General features: G+C 32.6%; 1 protein-coding gene and 1 long non-coding RNA gene across 21 annotated transcripts in view; one reads left to right on the top strand and one right to left on the bottom strand.

The window, feature by feature from the left end:
• The window catches only part of ntm (neurotrimin), a 628,604-nt gene that overhangs the window by 154,318 nt on the left and 451,459 nt on the right, over positions 1-22,827 (bottom strand).
• Positions 12,693-17,238, top strand: LOC147842126 (uncharacterized). Its single transcript, XR_015501298.1, has 3 exons — positions 12,693-13,787; positions 13,990-14,448; positions 15,810-17,238. It is a non-coding gene; the product is annotated as an uncharacterized LOC147842126 (long non-coding RNA).

Below are 22,827 nucleotides of genomic sequence, written 5' to 3'. Positions count from 1 at the left end.
AGTGTTTTTCTATATGTTTTCATCGAAGTTATTCACAATAGTGATCCATCCACAGAGTTTGTGATGTAGTCAAATGTTTACAAATACAAGCACAAGCCTTGCAGCTCCAACCCTAATCAAACGCACCTGAACAAGCTAATCAGGATCTTACTAGGTATACTAGAAACTTCCAGGCAAGTGTGTTGAAGCAAGTTGGAGCTAAGGTCAGCAGGACACCAGTCCTACAGGACCAACTTTGGACACCCCTGGCTTAAACAGTTGTCAAGATCCAGTTAATTGCCAAAACAACACCCAAATCATAACAAGCACACATTATCCCAATACACCACAATTTTATTTAATTACTTTTTTTTTTTAATAAAACAGCTTTTATTCTAAATGATTTCTTAAATAAAACAAAAAAGATTTTCTCCAGAAGAAAAAATATTATAGAAAATACTGTGAAACAATTCCTTACTCTGTTAAACAAAGTTTGAGAAATATTTGAAAGACAATAAAAATACACAGGAGATCTTATGATCTTATAAAAAGAGGAATTAAGGACTGATTTGCGATGAACAGGTTTCAAACAGCAACACGTGCAAACATATAAACAAAACATGCACAATCTGCATGCAAATGTGGAACAGAGGTGGTTTCAGCTGCCGATTCCTGTGGCAATTTCACACAGGATCATGTCTGAGGGTGCAAAATGTAGCCTTTCATTTTCCCTCTGCATTTCAACCTCTGCTAATAAGCTTGAAATTAAAAAAGACAGACAGCATTGGTCTGTTTATATGATAAGGTCCTGCTGACCATACAAAGAAAAGAAGAGATAAGAGTCCACAGCAGGCGTTTCACATCACAGACGCGCCGCTGTTCGGGGCCTGAACTACTTTTTCACGGATTTGTTTAGAGAAAATTTGATATTAACGAATCATGATCATAACTGAGTGAGTGAATGAGGCAATGTGCTTATGAAGAGTCTGTTTATTAATTTTCACTGCAATGTCTTTGAACTTTTAAGGTTTGATATTATAAATATGCTGCTGATGCTGATATATTATTTGTTGGAAACAAACAATTGTCATTGTTCATTATTCCTATTTTTGCCTACTTTATTTACATCATTATCATCATGAAATCATTTATTTTTTTATTAATTTATTTAATTCATCATCATCAACATTTTTATTACCACCATCAACATTATTTATTTATTTATTTATTTATTTATTTATTTATTTATTTATTTATTTATCATCATCATCATCATCATCATCATCATCATCAATTTATTTATTTTCTTATCATTATTTGTTTATTTATTTATTTATTTATTTATTTATTTATTTATTTATTTATTTATTTATTTATTTATTATCATCATCATCATCATCATCATCATCAAATAATTTATTTATTTTCTTATCATTATTTATTTATTTATTTATCATAATTTATTTATCTATTTTAATACCATCATAATCATCATGATGATCATCATCGTATCATCTATTTAATTTATTAATTTATTTATTTTATCATCATCAACATTTCTATTACCATCATCATCATTATTTAATTATTTCTTAATTGTTATTAACATCATCATCATCATCATCATATATTTATTTTTTACCATCATCATCATTAGTTTATTAATTTATTTACTCTTATTACTACAATATTCTTCTTTATATCATAATTATTATTATAATTATCATTATTATTATTATTATTATTATTATTATTATTATTATTATTATTATTATTATTATTATTATTATTATTAATATTAATTATCTGTTACAATGTGTTTTGTATTTTTCTACATTTTTTTATAACAATAATTTAAATTGATAAAATATTTTGTGTGAATTCAAAAAGTTCAATTTTTTGTCTATAGCGCCAACTACTGGTTTGCACAAAAGCTATATATTTAACTGCATCTACATATAAACCTCCTCAGAAGAGGATTTAAATTGAAGTATACTGTGATCGAAGAGGAACATTATGATTGTAAAGCGACACTCATTGATGTGTGATTCTCTGATATCAGAGACGCATCAGCCACAAACCGAGAGACACATCAGCCTATGAACACGCTTTTGTTGGGCATCGCGCGACAGTGTGGGTGAGCCTTTTAGACAGAAACATCAGATGCAAGAGCACATGTATAACAATTTCAGATGGAGGGAAACAAACAATCAGCGCCAGCAGGAGCCCGTTTTTAGCCTTAGATGATTTCTCTCCTGGCAGAGACAAATATGGCGACATACACCAGCAAGATTATACCGTATCATGTAAGTTAAATATAGAACATCTTATGTGTTTCCAGCTTTTCAGTAAGTGTCAGGATGATGTGCATAACAGGGTTTGATCTTAGACCTACATAAAAACATCCTGTTGAACTGCTTTAAAGCTAAATTTACACTAGTGCATTTTTATTTTAAAATGCACTATGTATGCTACAGTTTCACCTGGCATGCAAACAACTCAAGATTGTCTGACCCTCGAAAACTCTGTTGTTGTTAATTTTTTTTATTAGAAAACACTGTTATTGCATGTCAGTGAAAACGAACCAAAGAAAATACTTTTTGTCTTGCTTTTTATCTTTTTTTCTGCCAGTAAAATTGTATTTTTTTTCTCATTCTCTGCATTTCTTCAACTGAAAATGAACAAATCCCTCATGACCAATGTTGGGAGTTATGCATAAGAAAAGTAATGCATTAGGGCAGGGGTGTCCAAACCCAGTCCTGGAGGGCTGTGTCCTGCAGATTTCAGCTCCAACTTGCCTCAACTTACCTGCTTGGATGTTTCTAGAAAGCCTAGTATGAGCTTGATTATCTAGCCCAGGTGTGTCTGATTGGGGTTGGAGCTAAACTTTGCAGGACACCAGCCCTCCAGGACTGAGTGTGGACACCCCTGCATGAGGGGATGATCACATCAAACAAGCTTTTACGTTCCAAAAGCGCGAGGCACACCTCACTGCCATATTGTGAGATTCAAGAATTGTGAAACAAAACAGCAACCACAAGTCTCTCCTCCATCTTCAAAAGTCTCCACAGTGGTCTTGACAACACAAACACTGTAGGCACCTTAACGGAAACTCCGCCTCTGCTTTTATTTGTATGGAGAATGCAAAATACACGACTACCGTAACATGCTTTTACAGCTTAGAATTAACTTTTTTTTTTTTTTTTTGCGAGCCAATTAATGTAAAAAATATGGGCAACATGATGGCGCCATTTCCCATTGAATGCTTTGAATGCAAAACACTTCATGACAGGCACAAACTGTCGCAAAACTGCTAAAATTGGAACCTGGGCATGCACAGAAGGACTACCGAATGGCGGAGGCGGAGCCACGGAATCAAACTTCCAACCAAACGCTTGTACGTCAAATCAACCACGCCCCCTGAACTTCTCATTAGACAGTCCCTATCTGCACTATAACAAAGGCTCGCGAATATAAATATTAGCACTAACATTTAAAATTACATAATAATGGTTTATTAAAAACTGTGTGGTGTGAGTTGTTTTTTTTAATAATTTAATAAAAACTATTTATGTTGGACTGCAAAATAAACAATCTTGATACAATCTAGCCTGAGGTTGAATAAGCTATGAGCACAAAATATATTTCTCTTATTTCTCTTAGTTGTTGGTATTTGTTATCTTCATAAGATCTTCATGTTATCTTCACTTATCAGTTAATATCAACAAATATCAATTAATTCATTAATTAATTCATTCATTCATTCATTCATTCATTCATTCATTCATTCATTCATTCATTCATTCATTCATTCATAATAATAATAGTAATAATAATAATAATAATAATAATAATAGTAAGTATTATTATTATTATTATTATTATTATTATTATTATTATTAATATTATTGGGCGACGCAGTGGCTCAGTAGGTCGTGCTGTCACCTCAAAGCAAGAAGGTCACTGGTTTGAGCCTTGGCTGGGTCATTCGGCGTTTCTGTATGGAGTTTGCATGTTCTCCCTGCATTCACGTGGGTTTCCTCCGGGTGCTCCGGTTTCCCCCACAGTCCAAAGAAATGCGCTATAGGTGAATTGGGTAGGCTAAATTGTCCATAGTGTGTGTGTGTGTGTGTGTGTGTGTGTGTATGTTTCCCAGAGATGGGTTGCGGCTGGAAGGGCATCCGCTGCGTAAAAACGTGCTGGATAAGTTGGCGGTTCATTCTGCTGTGGCGACCCCGGATTAATAAAAGGACTAAGCCGGAAAGAAAATGAATGAAATAATGTATTATTATTATTTTTATTTTTATTATAAAAAAATAAAATGTAAATACTGTCACTTGACAGATCGAGAACTATGCAGAAGACATCGGTGAGCAAATCAAGGCAAAACTAGTATAATTCTGCTATAAATTATATTGTTTTTACTGTAATACGTTTGTATTACAAGATGTAAAAAATAAAATAAAATACAGTACATTCATTAATTTGAATCAATGTTTTTTAGTCTTTTTCAAATGTTATAAAATAAATTAGGAAATTACCCATTGCAACTATATTTACCTTCGGCCCACTAGTCTCAATCAAGTTTGGTTTTTGGCCCTTCATTAGAAAATGTTTGGGCACCCCTGCTCTTGTCTCAACAGGAACTCTTTCAGTTTAAAAGTAAATCTGGTTTTAATGGCAAAAGTATGGGATTTTATACTTACAGATGTGTTATTGCACTAAATAAATAAATAATAATTGATCATTGTGATGCAAGAAAAGAGAAACAAAACTTACTGTTACAATAATTTACTTTCTGCACTTAAAAACTGAAATTTGGACCTAATTGCAGGACACCGCCCTGAAATCAGTTGATAGTTGGCAGCTCAATCAATGGTTGCATGCAGAATGTGCTGTAATAGCCTGAAAAGCAAATATTGTCAAGGCTTTGAGAAAATCACTTTGTAACTTTTGCCCCATGTTACTTTCATCCCTGCTCTCCCCTTATTTACTTCTGACGTGATTTCAGTCATGTACAGTAGTGCTGATGAAGAAACACCAGTACAGATGAGGATCTTTTTTCTTTTCTTTTTAAACGCTATGTATAAATGCACCAGTGTAAAAACAGCTCCAAGTGCCTTGAGTCACGGACAAAAGCAAATGGTCCAGCCGCCGATGCTGATGAAGAGAGAGAGTTGCTGGAGCCGACAGAAAGCAAAATGAAATGTACAGCCATTTATTCCCAGTGGTTAAGTGACTGTAATAGGAGCCGATGCCATTTAAGTGCTTCTTATTTGTCTTATAATGACAGGCCGAACAGCTGATGAACCAATCCTCAAACTGGCCGCTGTTTCAGCACAGACGGCTGAAGCGAGCGCATGGATTTCCCCCATTAACCGCCGCACAATCAGCAGTGACAGAAAGGGCACCGGGGACTTGGCGAAACCCTGGGTCTGCCATTGTGAAGCTCTGTTTGAACTGATGCCCTCAGCACTTCCAATTAAGCACGTGAAAAAGGGCTAACAGATGAACAAACAACAATGCCTATTTGTTAATCAGCTGTGGAGCCGTTTGAACGCAACTTAACAGTGGAGGAAAGCTGGCAGTGAAAACACAAAGGTGGCACCACGCCGGTGTTTAGTGGTTCTAGGTTAAGAGGTGCAGTATGGATTACAGTTAAATGAAGAGAGTTATTTCTGCACTAAATGTCCTATAGTCTTCTCAGTTGTTGAAGCACATTTTAAATGCACATTTTAAATAGTTGCAAATTGAAATGACTCAGTTAATAAAATAACAATAATAAAACTACTAATTAAACTAATAATAATAATAATAATAATAATAATAATAATAATAATAATGATAAATATATAAATAAATAAACTTCTCCTCCTACTACAACAACAACAACAACAACAACTAATAAAAAAAAAATAAATAAATAAATAATAATAATAATAATAATAATAATAAATACTTCATAAAAAATAATTTAAACAACTACTACTATCACCACTATTACAACTAATAAATAGATGGATAAATAAATAAATAAATAAATAAATAAATAAATAAATAAATAAATAAACAAACAAACAAACAAACAAACAAATAAATAAATAAATAAATAAATAAATAAATAAACAACTATTCCTACAACAACAACAACAACAACAACTAATAGTAATAATAATAATAATAATAATAATAATAATAATAATAATAATAATAATAATAATAATAATAATAATAATAATAATAATACATTAATTATTTAATTAACTACTACTATTACCACTACTACAACTAATCAGTAAAAAATAAATAATCAATTACTCCTACTATAACAACAACAACAACTACTACTATTACTGCTACTACTACTACTACTACTACTACTAATAATAATAATAATAATAATCATAATAATAATAATAATAATAATAATAATGATGAAGGGACTAATAAATAAATAAATAAATAAATAAATAATTACTACTACTATAACAATAACTAATAATATTAATATTACAACTACTACTACTACTACTACTAAAATAATAATAATAATAATAATAATAATAATAATAATAATAATAATATACTTCTACAAGAACTAATAAATTAATCAATAAAAAATGTAAAAAAAAAAATAAAATAATAATAATAATAATAATAATAATAATGTAATTTTATAATTATTGGTTTGATTTAAAGTTTTATGTTCTTGTACTATTAGTTTTTTATATTTTTGTAAGAAAATTATAAAAAAAATATATAATATACGATTAAGTACAACCATGAAAATAAAATGCATTATGTGAAATGCATAAATATATTATGATGATGATTAATATCATTATTATTTCTTATTTATATCATGAGTTTTGCAATTATGAGAAAAGTTTAATACAGTATATAATATAATATAATATAATATAATATAATATAATATAATATAATATAATATAATATAATATAATATAATATAATTATTAAGAAAATAAGAAGAACTTGCACATTGCATTGATGTATTATATGATGTATTATAATGCAAATAAAGTTATTTCATTAAAACATGCCATTATACAATGCAAATAAAATCAAAGATAACATTTTAAAATTCTCATAATAAAATTGTTATTGATAATAATTATAATAATCATCATAATAACAGTAATAATATACATTCATACACTGTATTTATACAGCAAGTAAACTGTATATTTATACAGTATATGCATGCTCACAATTTCACAAGTTTTTTATTTATTTAACCGTGTACACAAACTACCTCTTTGATATCGCTATAAACTCACACAGACACAAAAACACACACCCACACACATACACACATACACACGCTCTTCCTCAGCCAAATTAATGTCATTCTCGATGTCTATTTTTATTTTAGCAAAGTGTCATTATGTCTTGTGGGTCAAGAGGCAGCGCACCCGTGTGCAATATTTAAAACTGATGGCTAATTTATCCGTCCCTTTCATCATGTTTTGACTTTAATTAAATCCGAGTTCTGGTTTCCATCAGTCTGGGACTCTGAATGTGCTCAGGCAGCCAGACATGTCTTACGCTGCAGATCTGCACTGTCCACACAGGACTTACTCCAGATTATTACTGAGGGTTAATTGGATTCCAGCACTATAAGTAGGTCATCCATACAGCATTGGACCCACTGATCTAGTGTCTCAAATGTGTAAGCAATTCATATTCACACAACGCCTACAAAACTATCTCTGACTGATATGTTAATATAATATATATATATATATATATATATATATATATATATATATATATATATATATAGATGGACTTTATATTAATAATATTAAATAATAATAATAACATTAAAATCATCATCTATCACTCAAAAAAACTAATCATTTTTAGATGATTCACTCAAGCGGTTTTTGCTAAAATAAATAAATATGAGTGAATGGTGTTGGATTTGCTTAAATTATAAAAGCTCATTCCACTAATAATATTAAAATCTTCATATGACACTCAAAAAATTAAGTAATTTTCACATGATTCATTCAAGTGGTTTTTGCTAAAAAAAAAAAAAAAAAAAAGTCAAGTCTTGAAATTTACTTAAAAATAATATGTGCAATAGTTACCACTTTTTTTTTTTTTTTGTAAATAGCACATACGATTTTTTTTACAGTGTACTATCTATAATTATTTATTAAACATTATTTTGAACAACTGAAATTAAATAACACATTGCTTAAAATGCAGCACTCCTCGCCACCCACCCTCGTCACTGCTACCAAACCAACCAATCACAAACTTATATTAAAACAGCAATATAAATACACAAAATTAAATAAACGTAGAAAGGGTGCATTTCAGGTCGTTGGCCACATGGCTGGAATTGCTTAGGCCCCCAAAATCACTAAATCCTGCACTGGCTGCACCGGACCGTACACTTACGCTTGGCAGAAGTATAATATTAGGACAATATAATAATTGGAAATTAGCCTTGACAAAGCAGGGTCATGTGACTCCACAGACAGTAGGGAAAGTAATTGAAAAAAATTATCTGGAAAAATTAAATCGATTATAGGTTCTGAATGTCGATTTCAATTCACTTTTGATTATTCGCCCAGCCCTAATTATAATTGATTATATTATATTATACTATATTATATTATATTATATTATATTATATTATATTATATTATATTATATTATATTATATTATATTATATTATATTATATTATAATCATTTTCTTTCAGCTTTGTCCCTTTATTAATCAGCGGTCGCCCCAGTGGAATGGACCGCCAACTTACTCAGCATATGTTTTACACAGTGGATGCCCTTCCAGCTGCAAACCAGTACTGGGAAACATTCATACATATTAATTCTCACACATACACACAATACAGCCAATTTAGTTCATTCAATTCACCTATACTGCATGTCTTTGGACTGTGGGAGAAACCGCAGCACCCGGAGGAAACCTTTGCAAACTACACAGAAATGCTAACTGAACCAGCTGGGACTCGAACCAACAACCTTCTTGCTGTGAGGTGGATTATATTATATTACTTTAAACATTAATACATTCCATTGTTGTCAGTTAAATAAGGGTTCAAGGAAATGACAAAATAGCAAAACATACAAAAAAAAAAATGTTTCATAATCTGTGCAACGAATCGCGTTTATAAGCATGAACAGGCATTAGTAGACTGTAAAAAAAATGACAAAAAAAACTATGCCAACATATGTTTTTACATTACTTTCCTGTATTTTAAAAAGTTAATCAAGCTTCATTTTATTTTTCAGTTGAAACAAATTATAACTTGATGTTTTAAGTCAGCTTAATTAAAGCAAGTTAAAGTGACTTGTAAATTTATTCAGCTTAAAAATTGAAGAGAGCAACATATTTTACAGTGTACTGAGGCCAGACATCAAATTCAAATGGGTTTGAGTATTACAAATCCCATTCGCTTGAACAGAAATTGCCCTTGAATTATGAAAACGCCCGCAAACTCAAGAATTCTCCATGAATACTGAAACCGAAATACAATATGTACTATAACATCTCAATGAAATCTTCAAGCTGCTTATGAATCATATTCAGCACACAAAATAATGTGTAAAACGACTAGGCGGAGAATGAAACCTTAATGCAAGTCAGACATCAGGCATTGCATTTGTACACTGTGCTCATGGAATCTTGACTGACACAAGCAATCTTGACTGACAAACCTAATAAAAGGTGATGTTCATAAGCCGGTAAGCCATGTTAGAGGTAAAAGAGAGATTTATTGTGATGTTTATGAAGTGCCGCTGTCACTGAATCTCAGAATTACATTCATTAATATGAATCCTGTGGAGGAGGCTTTGAGCGCAAGCCTTCCCTCTGCTGTTTAAACATGATTTATGAAAGCATATTTTGTCAACGACTGTATGGGTGTAAATAACACAATAAAGATTGGGCGGCATTTCACCACCAAGTCCTGCTAATGATGATATAGCATTGAAGATTTTCAAATGAAATGATTACGATTCTGATTTTTTAAGTGTTTAAACACGGATGCAAATGAAACCGAAAAAAAAAAAAAAAAAACATACACACATAGCTGCACTGTTAAAAAAAATCTGTTACTTCACTTTTTTTGTGATTCACAAGTGTTTTCCTTTTTTTGTAAGTTTGATAATTGCATTTTATTATGTTGATCTCTGCTTTGTTGACTGTTGATTTTGAAAATTCAACTCTACAGTTTAACAGAGTGACTTGTATTGACATTTTAGTTGTTTGAAATAATAAGAAATAATATAGGGCGAGGCAGTGGCGCAGCAGGTAGTGCTGTCGCCTCACAGCAAGAAGGTTGCTGGGTCGCTGGTTCGAACCTCGGCACAGTTGGCGTTTCTGTGTGGAGTTTGCATGTTCTCTCTGCCTTCGCGTGGGTTTCCTCCGGGTGCTCCGGTTTCCCCCACAGTCCAAATACATGCAGTACAGGTGAATTGGGTAGGCTAAATTGTCCGTAGTGTATGAGTGTGTGTGTGTGAATGTTTGTGTGGAGTTCCCAGAGATAAGTTGCGGCTGGAAAGGCATCCGCTGCATAAAAACTAGCTGGATAAGTTGGCGGTTTATTTCGCTGTGGCGACCCCGAATTAATAAAGGGACTAAACCGACAAGAAAATGAATGAATGAAGAAATAATATATAGAGAAATAAGCCTGTAAAATAACAGAAAATGTACTGCCAGCTTATTACAAACGCGAACATTTATGTTCCTTATACAGATGCAAAACATGCTGGAAACTCGAAACCTGCATGGTTCTACAGTTTACCCAGTCAGTGAAAAGGAATTTTAATACAATAATAGTTGATTTTATTATTTTGAAAATTATTGATTAAAAAATAAAATAAAGTTGGTAAATGAAAATAAAATGTTATTATTATTATTTACAATAATAATAATAATAATAGTAAAAACTCTTCATTCATTCAAGTTGCAGATGGAGCAGGCCATACAGGTCACAGCAAAAAAAGCTTTCTTAATATTACTGTAACTGCAATTTAAAAAATACATTTATAAATATTATTATTATTATTATTTTTTTTTATTTAAGGGGTTGAACAGCTTAAAACAGCCTTGAAACAAATATATTTTCAATATTTTCAGTTCAATAAATATAAAATAAGTAATTTTATGTACTAAATGACTTCAAAACTGGGCTACATCTCAAACCAGTTTATCCCTAGTACAAACTGTTCTTATTTTACAGCATAAACAAGCATAATGCATATCATTTTCCACCAAACACACACTATAACTCTGCACTACTGTCAGCCAAATAGTAAAAAAGTCATGCCTTGTTTTATAATATGAAAATGTTCTATTACAAAACACGACAAAGAGAAATCAACACACGCAGCTCTGAACACATAAACACTCTGATTGGCCAGGTTCATTAGATTGTTAATGTTAGCTTACGCTACTCGAAAAGCTGCATGCGCAAGTTCCACAGGTTTTTTGATTACTGCATTATTAGTGCATGATGAAAATGCAGGAGGGAGGCATGTGAGGTCTCTCTCCTGGAGTCCTGGCTGATTAAAAGAGCACAGAGAGCTTCACCTCGACACAGAGACTTTTGTCTGGCGAACCCTGAGGGCTTCAATGATGTGGAAATCCAAGATTGATTCGAAGTCGTGTCAACTCCCACTCTTCTGTTTCCAGGAGACTTGAAAGTGTCAAGCTCCAATTTGTTGAGAAAAGCCATGGGGTTCTGTTTAAATACAGCACAGAGTTCCACTCTCAGGTGCATCTGCATGAAGAAAGTCATGCGTGGCGTTGAAAAATAGCACTTCATAACAGCCTTGATTTAGCAGGCTTTGTGAACACCAAACAGCAAAGCCATTTCCCACCCGTTCACACATATCTGTCTTAAAAAACAAAACAACAGTTGCTTGAAAGTAAAAGAAGGTCACAGTAACAACTAAAGTGTATAAACTAAATAATTATAGCAAAGCAGAGCAAATTCTGTTAACATTTTAAAAATAATAACATGCAAATATGTCATTTTACAGTACATCTAGTAATTTACACAGCAGTGAATGAGGTGCACGAGCATTTATTTGTGTTATTTTGGCATTGTGCTTAGCTTTATTTAAATATCTGATGGTAAAACACTAATATGAATGTCTATATCTAGGAATCCCATACAGTGGGCCTTGAGAGCTTGTCTTTTACAGCAGATTTAGTTTACAAAGGAGTCAGTTTTACAAATTAACTCAAATTTTTCTATATTAAACTACCATGTCATCAGTCGCAGGCATTCAAAGCTCAGAGAATCTCCCATTCCTGCCTTATTTTGAATCTGATTTGAGAATTCTGGGAATTACTTGAACCTGTGAGTGGTTAAGACTAACAGGTTTAAACAGACCATCTGAATCAGTGAATCACAAACTCAATACTCACTCCTGTCAGAATATTTAAATCAGTAGATACATTTACAAAGAGTTCAGATGCAAACCCCTCTAAATCCATCAGACCTCTTTTTTTTTGTAAATGAGCATTTTCTATTATGCTCCTCTGATTAGGTTCAGAATCTCGGTTTTATAGGGAATGATAAGGTTATTAGCTTGTAAATAAAATAACTTTACACCATAAATGTCACTTTAGAAAATTATTTGTTTTTTAAGAAGGTAAATTTCCTTTTGCGTCAAAACCAGCTAAATCCACTTGTGCTTTTTTTTGCAAAAACCTCTAAATCCACCTATTAGAACAAAACACTGTAATTAAATCACTAAAATACTATTAGAAATCATTTTACCAAACAAAACACCTAAAATTAAAAATACATAAATCTGTGGCGGTTTATTACACTGTGATAAACCAGGGAAAAAGCAGAAAGAAAATTAATGAATGAAATCTGTCATTAATCATTAAGATTAAAATGAACATTAATTAAATCCTAAGAATTTGTTGTTATTTCTGATTTTTGGGATACAGATTTATTGTAAGTAGAACAATGTAAATATTGCAAACATCGTAAACTAAGCTTGTTAGAATCAAATAATGTAGTGTAAATCAGTGACTCCAGCCACCCAAGCCATAGATATTTCTCTCTGCTACCCTCAGACAGACGGTTCCGCAGTATACGGTCACGCACCAGCCGACTGAAAGAAAGTTTCTTCCCTCAGACTATCAGGCTGATGAACACTTAACATACCCCACACAGACTCTTCCATACCCCTCACTGCACACCATCAATATGTAGCATGCAACGCACTTTAACCAATCCATACTTGAAACAATACTGCATACAACTAGGTGGACACCATTTCATTGTACATATCACTGTCAATTTTACATTGTCATTGTATTTGCACTGTCTGTATTTTGCACTGTCGTAGTATTTGCACTGTCTGGAGCCAGCACCTAAGCTTTTCACTCAAAGCACACATGCTGCTGATGATGTGACAATAAAAGTGATTTGATTTGATTTGAAATACATTGTGAAACAACATCAATATCTGTGCATTGTCCATTAATAAAAAAAAAAAGCTTATAAGACTTATAGGTAATATGAAGTAATACAAATAATGTATAGTTTTATACATTATGTTTATATTTTTAAAAAATAGCTTACATTAGCAAATAAAGCACAAGGTAAGCCTACTGGGCAAAAAGGGGATGTCGCTCAGACACTGAGAAGATGTCATTCATTCATTCATTCATTCTTACCATACTCAAGGCCTTGATCTTTTTTTCGTCTCTTTTTAAATCAAACTCATTCAAAGTAACGTCGCTGTGCAAAGAAGTTATGAATGAATGCTACATTTCCGACTGTATATTGAGTTTTCTTTTTCTCATAATGCACTGTTTTGAGGTAAGGGACATTTTCGTTTGCCATTGAACATTGCTATTGACAGTCAGACAGGCTAATCATTCATCAGACTCCATCTTTGAAAATCTCAATCGGAATACACATGTAGCAAACGTAGTCTTGCTCTGACTGGATCATTTGAATCAATGAATTGGTAACTGGAGACTCGCTTTGACAGGATAATTTGAATCAGTAAATCTGTAATTGGAGATTTGCTCTGACCAAACAATATTAAATCAATGAATCTTTAACTGGAGATTTGTACTGACTGGATAGTTTGAATCAGTGAATTATTAGCAGGAGACTCGCTCTGACCAGATCATTTGAATCAGGTGAATCATTAACTGCTGACTCACTATTACTGGATAATCTAAATCAGCGAATCATTAACTGGAGACTCACTCTTTTTGAATGAATTGAATCAGTGAATGTTTAACTGGAGGCTCACTCTGACCAAATCATTTGAACATCTGAATCATTAACTGCAGACTTCCTCTGACCTTATCATATGGATCAGTGAATAATTAACTGGACACTTGCACTGACTGGATAATTTGAATCAGTGAATCATTAACTGGAAACTCGCTCTGACCAGATGATTTGAATCAGTAAATTATTATTAGGTGCGTTCGACATGAAGCTCAGCTGCAGCCGGTGATCAACGAGATTAGCCAAGCGGAGGTGGGGGCGGAGTTGAAAACGGAGCCGTCAAGACGAACAGCTGGACACTTCGGGACTCAAAGTTGCTGCAGTCATGATGACCGATCACATGGCGTCATCATATTTATTTATTTTTAGTTATTTTTATTTATAACAACAAAACATTTACAAATAAAACAGAATACAGTCTCTACAAACTGTAGTTCCTTTTTAAACAATAAGGGAGAATTATGAATAAAATATATAACAAATGCATGATAGAAATAAGAGGAAATGAGATGTTAATATAAACACAAAAACGAACAGGTCTATTAAATACAAAGCAATAAGCATAAATTCTAGGAGTTAAACATCACTCTTTAGGCTAATACTTCTTGTTTGAAAATGCTAAAAAAAGGGTTTACATATATGTACATTTATAGATTTAAAAATTTCCAATGTTAAAAAACAAAACAAGGTGTTTTGATTAGGTCTATGAGATTATTTTGGATAATGAATGAATTTTCAAAAAAGCATTTAATCCAAAAAGATTGTGTTGAAAAGAACAAAAGGTAAAATAAGTGAGCTATGTAGAAGTTTCCCAGAAAGAGCAGGTAGCCTTTAAACTGCTAGACAGGAAATAAAATATATATTTATATTATAATAATAAAACCATTTTATAATTATTTAATAAAATAGTTCTTTAACTTAATTTGTTAAGAGAGCTTTAGGGTGGCAGGATCAATGATGATGATTAGTTTATTTCAAGTCTGTAAGACTTATTTGAGTTCATATTTAGGTTATTCACTAAAATATACACTAAAATATATCATTTAAATCGTTCATGGAGATGAATGCAGTAAATAGTCTGTATAAAAAAAATAAAAAATAAACCTGTGCAAACAAGCCAGTCTTTATAACCAGATTATTTAACAAAAGATGATTACTACAGTAAAATATTTGTAGTATTTTAATAAGCACGATGTGTACAGGATAGAGAGGGTGTGAAAAGTGAATTGTTTGTTTTGAAACTTTTGAATCGGAATTTGTCTAATTATAAACCCGAAATACACGTGTTTGTTGTCATGTGGTGTACTCGGCCAATCGTGTAATATCGGTGTTGTCATCAGAGCTCCTGCAGTCGCTCTTCAGAAGCTGCACGGTCTGAATCTGCCGTCTGATATCGGAGCGCTGTCGCGTTACTTTGATGCCACATGTGACAGTCACGTTGCATCGGCGCAGCATCAATCCAGACAAGATTTCTAACCAGCATGCACCGCTTTAAGACAGATTTCGATCGATCTGCGCAGCACTGCATAAAGTCGAACGCACCTATTAACTGCAGACTTGCACTGACTGGATAATGTGAATCAGTGAATCATTAACTGAAGACTCACTCTTACAGAACAGTTTGAATCAGTGAATGTTTAGCTGAAGACTCACTTTGACCAAATCATTTGAACAGCTGAATCGTTAACTGCAAACTTCCTTTGACCCAATCATATCAGTCAGTGAATCATTAAATGGAAACTCACTTTAACAGCACATTTGAATCAATGAATCATTAACTGGAGCCTCACAGTTAGTGGAAAATTAGAATCTGTGAATGTTTAACTTAAGACCCACTCTGACCAAATCATTTGAACAACTGAATTGTTAACTGCAGACTTGCCCTGACCCAATCATATGAATCAGTGATTCATTAACTGAAGATTCACTCTGACTAGATCATTAAAATCAGCAAATAACTGACTGGAGACTCACTCTGAACCAATTATTAAAAAATAAAAAATGTTAAAATATTTTTTATTCTGAAAATGTTTACCTACAGACACACTTTGACCAAATCATTTGGACATCTGAATCATCAACTGTAGACTACCTCTGGCCCTAATATATGGATCAATGGATCATTAGCAGGAGACTCACTCTGACCAGACACTTGAATCCGTGAATCATTAACTGGAGACTTGCACTGACTGGATAATGTGAATCTGTGAATCATTAACTGAAGACTCACTCTAACAGAACAGTTTGATTCAGTGAATGTTTAGCTGAAGACTCACTTTGACCAAATCATTTGAACAACTGAATCGTTAACTGCAGACTTCCTCTGACCCAATCATATCAGTCAGTGAATCATTAAATGGAAACGCACTCTAACAGGACATTTGAATCAATGAATCTTTAACTGCAGACTTGCTCTGACCCGATAACACAAATCAGTGAATCATGGAGCTGGAGATTCATTCTGACCAGATCATTTTAATCAGTAAAAAATTTATTTCAAACTTGCTCTGACCAATTCAGTGAAAGACTAACTTGAGAAATCGTGGACAAACCCAGCGTGGAGTACTACTATCAGGCCAAAGTCTTGTGTGCCGTCAAAAAATAGTGCTTCATAACAGTCTTGATGCAGCAGGCTTTGTGAGCACCACAAAGAAAAGCCTTTTTCTTCCCCTTCACCCATCTCTCTCTCTCTCTTGTCAAAAGACAGCAGTGGCTTGAAAGTTAAAGAAGGTCACAGCAGCCTGTCATAACTCTCGTTTAAAGCGCTGGATGGGTGAACAGAGCAGAACTGCAGCGACTGCGAGGGTAAAGAAACTGAATGACGGGATACTGAAGATCAGCCCTGACACACAATCCCACCATTAACACAAAATCAATAGTCTATCATTCTACATGTGCAGCGACTCAGAATTAATTATAGCAGCTCAGAGGTCCAAGAAACTACACATTTGGATCTATTCTCATTGTTTTCTGCTTTATTTGTGGCCGTGTTGAGATGGGGAATTGGATTTGAACTTTCTACACTAAAGCCCTATGTGCTACTGTACTAGCGCACAGCTACAACATCAGCTGTTTTCGATACAAAATGTGTGTATGATGTAACTGTTTCCAAGAATTTTGGGGGGCACATAAAAAGAGCTGACACGAATAAAAAAGAAATGATCAGCTGAAGACATCACATCTGCTCTATAACTGGAGAGCTGACATGACATTTCATGCAGTGACAGCTTTCCTCGGCAGTGTGACATGATGTATTTTAAACAGCACTTTTATAATTATTAAGCATGAATTTTTATGGACCCTTTTCACAAGACTATTATGACGTGTTTAAGGGTCATCAGCCTCTTAAATTCTCAAAAGTTTTAAATATTTTGATTTAAAAACAATGTATGAAAATGTATATGTATTTATAACAACAACAACAACAACAACAACAATAATAATAATAATAATAATAATAATAATAATAATAATAATAATAATAATAATAATAATAATAATAATAATTCATTACAGTTATATAGCACTTTTCTGGACATTCAAAGCTGAATTGGATTGAATTATTATGAGAAATAAAATGCATGCCTTTATAAAGGTATACTTTATAGAAATGTTCAATGTATTTGTTTTGGTTTTATTATTTCCACAATAGTGTTGGTTTAATAAAATCAATAAATAAATGTGGCAGTGTTTAGTCAATCATTATTCTGTATATTTTATTCATTTTCTTTAGGGACAATGGGAAATAAACAATAAATTAGGTGAAACTTTAAAAAGCATGTAACAACAATTTAAAATATTCAATTGGGCCAATAACATGACCGGGCAGACTTGATGGTTTTTCAATCGGCTCAACACATTATTTCTCATTGTGCCAATGTTAACAGGTTGTTTCTACAATTGAAAACAATTTGTTTGCTATATTTTATTATACTAACACCTACCTACATACAAATAACATAAATAATAAATGTTAAAGAAAGAAAGATTAATTAATGCGTTTTCTTATTTTTAAGAGTAAACTTTTATTGTGATAAAGAATAACAAAACTGCATCTAACATTAATTTGAACATGTATCTTAATATAACCTAATATCTTAACATATAATTACATAAATTACAAATAAAACATGTAAATTAATATATGTAAAAGAAAGAAAGAAAGAAAGAAAGAAAGAAAGAAAGAAAGAAAGAAAGAAAGAAAGAAAGAAAGAAAGAAAGAAAGAAAGAAAGAAAGAAAGAAAGAAAGAAAGAAAGAAAGAAAGAAAGAAAGAAAGAAAGAAAGAAAGAAAGAAAGAAAGAAAGATAGATAGATAGATAGATAGATAGATAGATAGATAGATAGATAGATAGATAGATAGATAGATAGATAGATAGATAGATAGATAGATAGATAGATAGATAGATAGATAGATAGATAGATAGATAGATAGATAGATAGATAGATATACAGACAGACAGACAGACAGACAGACAGACAGACAGACAGACAGACAGACAAACAGACAGACAGACAGACAGACAGACAGACAGACAGACAGACAGAAAGAAAGAAAGAAAGAAAGAAAGAAAGAAAGAAAGAAACCAGGGAATAAATGAATAAAGAAGATGGTCATATCTGAAACTGCAACATTAGTCACTTTCTTGTTTCATAAAAGGTCAAAAATGATAATGAAGGTGAAGCAGACAACGCAAGACAGTTATTTTCAGTCACAGCCCTAAGTAAAAGCCAATATGACTCCACCATCACTGATATCCCGAGACTTCTCAGAGGCAATTTTCTCCCTTAGTTTCACTGAATCTGGCTTTTGCACGACCTAAGGGGGAATAAAAATCCCACGACAATTTTGGTCAATAGCAAAACGCAAGTCAGGGTGATATAATATGTATTAAATACCCTCTTCATCTCCTAGAAGACAGATTGTGAACATCTTGCGGCTTTAATGACAGGCCCTCCCGAGAGAAATAAACAAGAGACGCAAATTCTTCTTGCAAATTGCTTCACTTTGTGCGACAGACCCAGTCCTGTCAGTAGACTAAAAATACCAGGGCCCCAGGAGCCTTTTTATTCAAGGAAATGAAGAGAAGCAAATGATGATGGTCTATATCTATACATAACATTGATTATGCGTGTAACAGATGAGTGCAGGAGAGTGAATTATTGGATGTTCAATCACAACACTGAAAGAAAAAAATATATGCATGCTCTTTAATGGCTAATGAACTCCATCCAAAAAAAAAAAAAAAACAGAGGCAATTTACTCCATTCTCCTTTTTTCTTGGTTTTTATATGTAATGTAGCTTGCCATCAAAGGCTTGCTGAGAGAAATGATCCCTTAGTGCTCGTTACTGGAACTGTAATGTTTCTTAGCATCATTTGCATGTTTATGTGATCATATGAAAGCCATCCAAACACATGCAGTGTAAAAAATTGTTTCCACCATGGAATTATATGTTATATATATATATATATATATATATATATATATATATATATATATATATATATATATTTTTTTTTTTTTTTTGTTTTTTTTTTTTTTCTAAATTCTAGCAAATACTGCAGGACTTTATATCTCACAAATCTGTGAAAATGCCGAACTGCATAAAGGTACGCAGCATTACAAGAAATAAATTGAGAAGTGTACAAAATAAAATGAGAACTGCATAACATAACATAACATAACATAACATGACATGACATGACATGACATGACATGACATGACATAACAAACATAACATAACATAACATAACATAACATAACATAACATAACATAACATAACATAACATAACATAACATAAGAATTGAGAGATAAAAACTCAAGACTATATAAACCCACCAAAATAGTTTACATCAAAAGTTAAATTGTCACCATTTACAAACCCTTACATTGTTAAAAAAAATAAAAATTACAAACTATTATAGTTTATTTCTTCTGTTGAACATAAAACAAGAACAGTACAGTACAGTACCGGAACAGTAGCTGGTACCCATTGACTTCCAAAGTGTTTTGCCCCTACTATGAAAGTGTTTATCTCTCTAAGTAAATAACATTCTTCAAAATATCTTGATTTTCTTATTCTTATTTAACAGAGGAAAGAAACTCATTAAAGTTTAACATTCATCTATAACCTATCTATGTCTTTGGAATGGGGAGGGGAACCAAAGTATCCAGAGGAAACCCACGCAAACAGAACATACAGATTTCACACAAAAATGCTTCCACGGGACTCAAACCAGTGACCTTCATGATAAAAAAAAACAATTATAATAAATAAATTAATTAATAAAAAAAATAATAAAAAAATAAAAAAAATTAAAAAAATTAAAGAATAAAATAAAATAAAATAAAATAAAATAAAATAAAATAAAATAAAATAAAATAAAATAATGTCACAACCATCTTTTATTTTTTAATCCTATGGCAGAAACAGGTTTCTGCACTTTTACGGCTGATTTATACTTCTGCGTCAAGCGCACATGTAAGCTCAGGTGAAACCCTGCTCAGGTGAAATCAGCCCTTAGTGAGTATTTGCACACACACACACCCTGTGTAAAGCTTAAAATAAATTAAAATAATAAAATAAAGGGTGACGCAATGACGCAGGTGGTAGTGCTGTCGCATCGCAGCAAGAAAGTTGCAGGTTCAAGCCTCGACTGGATCAGTTGGCATTTTTGTCTGGAGTTTGCATGTTCTCCCTGCGTTCGCGTGATTTTCCTCCAGGTGCTCTGGTTTCCCCCGCAGTCTCAAGATATGCAGTAGAGGTGAAATGGGTAGGCTAAATTGTCCAAAATGTATGAGTGTGAATGAGTGTGTATGGATGTTTCCCAGAGATAGGTTGCAGCTGGAAGGGCATCTGCTGCGTAAAACAAGTGCTGGATAAGTTGGTGGTTCATTCTGCTGTGGCGACCCCGGATTAATAAAGGGACTAAGCTGAAAAGAAAATGAATGAATGAATGAATGAAAATAAAATAAAAATGTTTCAATCTTAAACTAAGGCAGAAACAGGCTTTCAATCTTTTAGTGTGTATTTGCACACACACTCTGGGTTTTGTTAAGCTTGCTCTATGAAGGCAGAGTTTAGACCTTTAAGCAGCTAATTTAGTGAATCCAGTCTTCCACCTCTAAAGTCTTTGGCAGGCATCCAGACGCTCACAGCAATGGCACACCACAGGCACAAAAACCTGCTCCAGCCAGACCTGAAGCACTCAGCAAACTGACGCAATCCAACAGCACAAAACTGACAGACTCAACATCTCTCTCTCTCTCTCTCTCTCTCTTTCTCTCTCTTGCTCTAGCTTGCTCTCTCTCTCTTTTTTTCTCTCTCTCTTTCTCTCTCTCTCTCTCTCAGCTGCACCAGCTATTAACCGCTCACTTCTGAACTGATAATATAAACTACAAAAAACATTCAGGAACTTCTGATAGTTTTGCGTGGGCAAAAAAAAGAGCAAGTCTTACTACAGAGATGCATTTTACCAATTAAGTGTAGGCATCCTGTGCTGTTGATGTTCAGGATCTAAATTACTGTGTTACAGCAGTAACTTGATGTGTGATTCAGATTTGTTACTGTGTGTTTAGAATGAATTAATAAATGAATGAAAGAAAGAATGAATAAGTAAATTAATAAATGAGTGAATACAATTAAATAAAATTAAATAAAATAAAATAAAATAAAATAAAATTAAATAAATTTAAAACTTGTAAAGAAAGCACACTTGTATTGGTCCCTACGATGTTCGCTTAGCAGAAAGCTCAATCCAGGGATAAAAAAAAAATAGAATTGTGTAGCAAATCAATACTGTGGCCTATTGTCTGTGAAAAGTACTGTAAAAAGTCTATTTAAATATGATGTCTACATGTCTGCACTAGTAACATTTTTGTTAAACTCTTAATAAATGGTTGTGATTAAAAATAAGATAAAATAAAATAAAATAAAATAAAATAAAATAAAATAAAATAAAATAAAATAAAATAAAATAAAATAAAATAAAATAAAATATCACACCCATAGAACCTCATTCTGAAGTAGAAAATGCAATGGCAAGCAACCTCAAAATAGACACAACCGCATGCATCCTTCATACTTCAAAGATCAATATGAGTTTGTCAGTGATCAAGCAGCTTGGCCAACAGTCAATATAGTGCCAAAAAAAAAGTAATTTATTAAAAGGAAAAGAGACAGCGGAAGCGATCACTCGTTGAATGCTCTCCCACTTGTGGGGTCAACACTCTATGCTGAGATATAAGCAATAATAACGATTCTAAATCCACAAAATTAAAAAAACAGTTTTGAGCAGCTAATAGTCATGTATGAATATAAGTGCAATTTTATTTTATTTCTTTATTCAACAGCATCATCTAGTGTTTTTTGGTCTGGGAACGAATAAAAGTATACAAATTTTAAACATAAATTTTAAAGCAAAACAAAGAAAAGCTTCACAGAAACGTCCAAAATGCACTGACTCATTTCTCTGTCAGAGTTTGTAATTTTGAGGTTGTGTGATTTGGCACAATTTGACTGCACAAACGGCCCATCTCTGCTCTAAAAAAGAAGTAATGGATATCAAA

The sequence above is a fragment of the Danio rerio genome, chromosome 10 (genome assembly GCF_052040795.2).
Source record: "Danio rerio strain M-AB ecotype USA chromosome 10, GRCz13ab, whole genome shotgun sequence".
NCBI lineage: Eukaryota > Metazoa > Chordata > Actinopteri > Cypriniformes > Danionidae > Danio > Danio rerio.
Note: the sequence above shows the minus strand (reverse complement) of the source record. Positions and strands in the feature narration are given on the sequence as shown.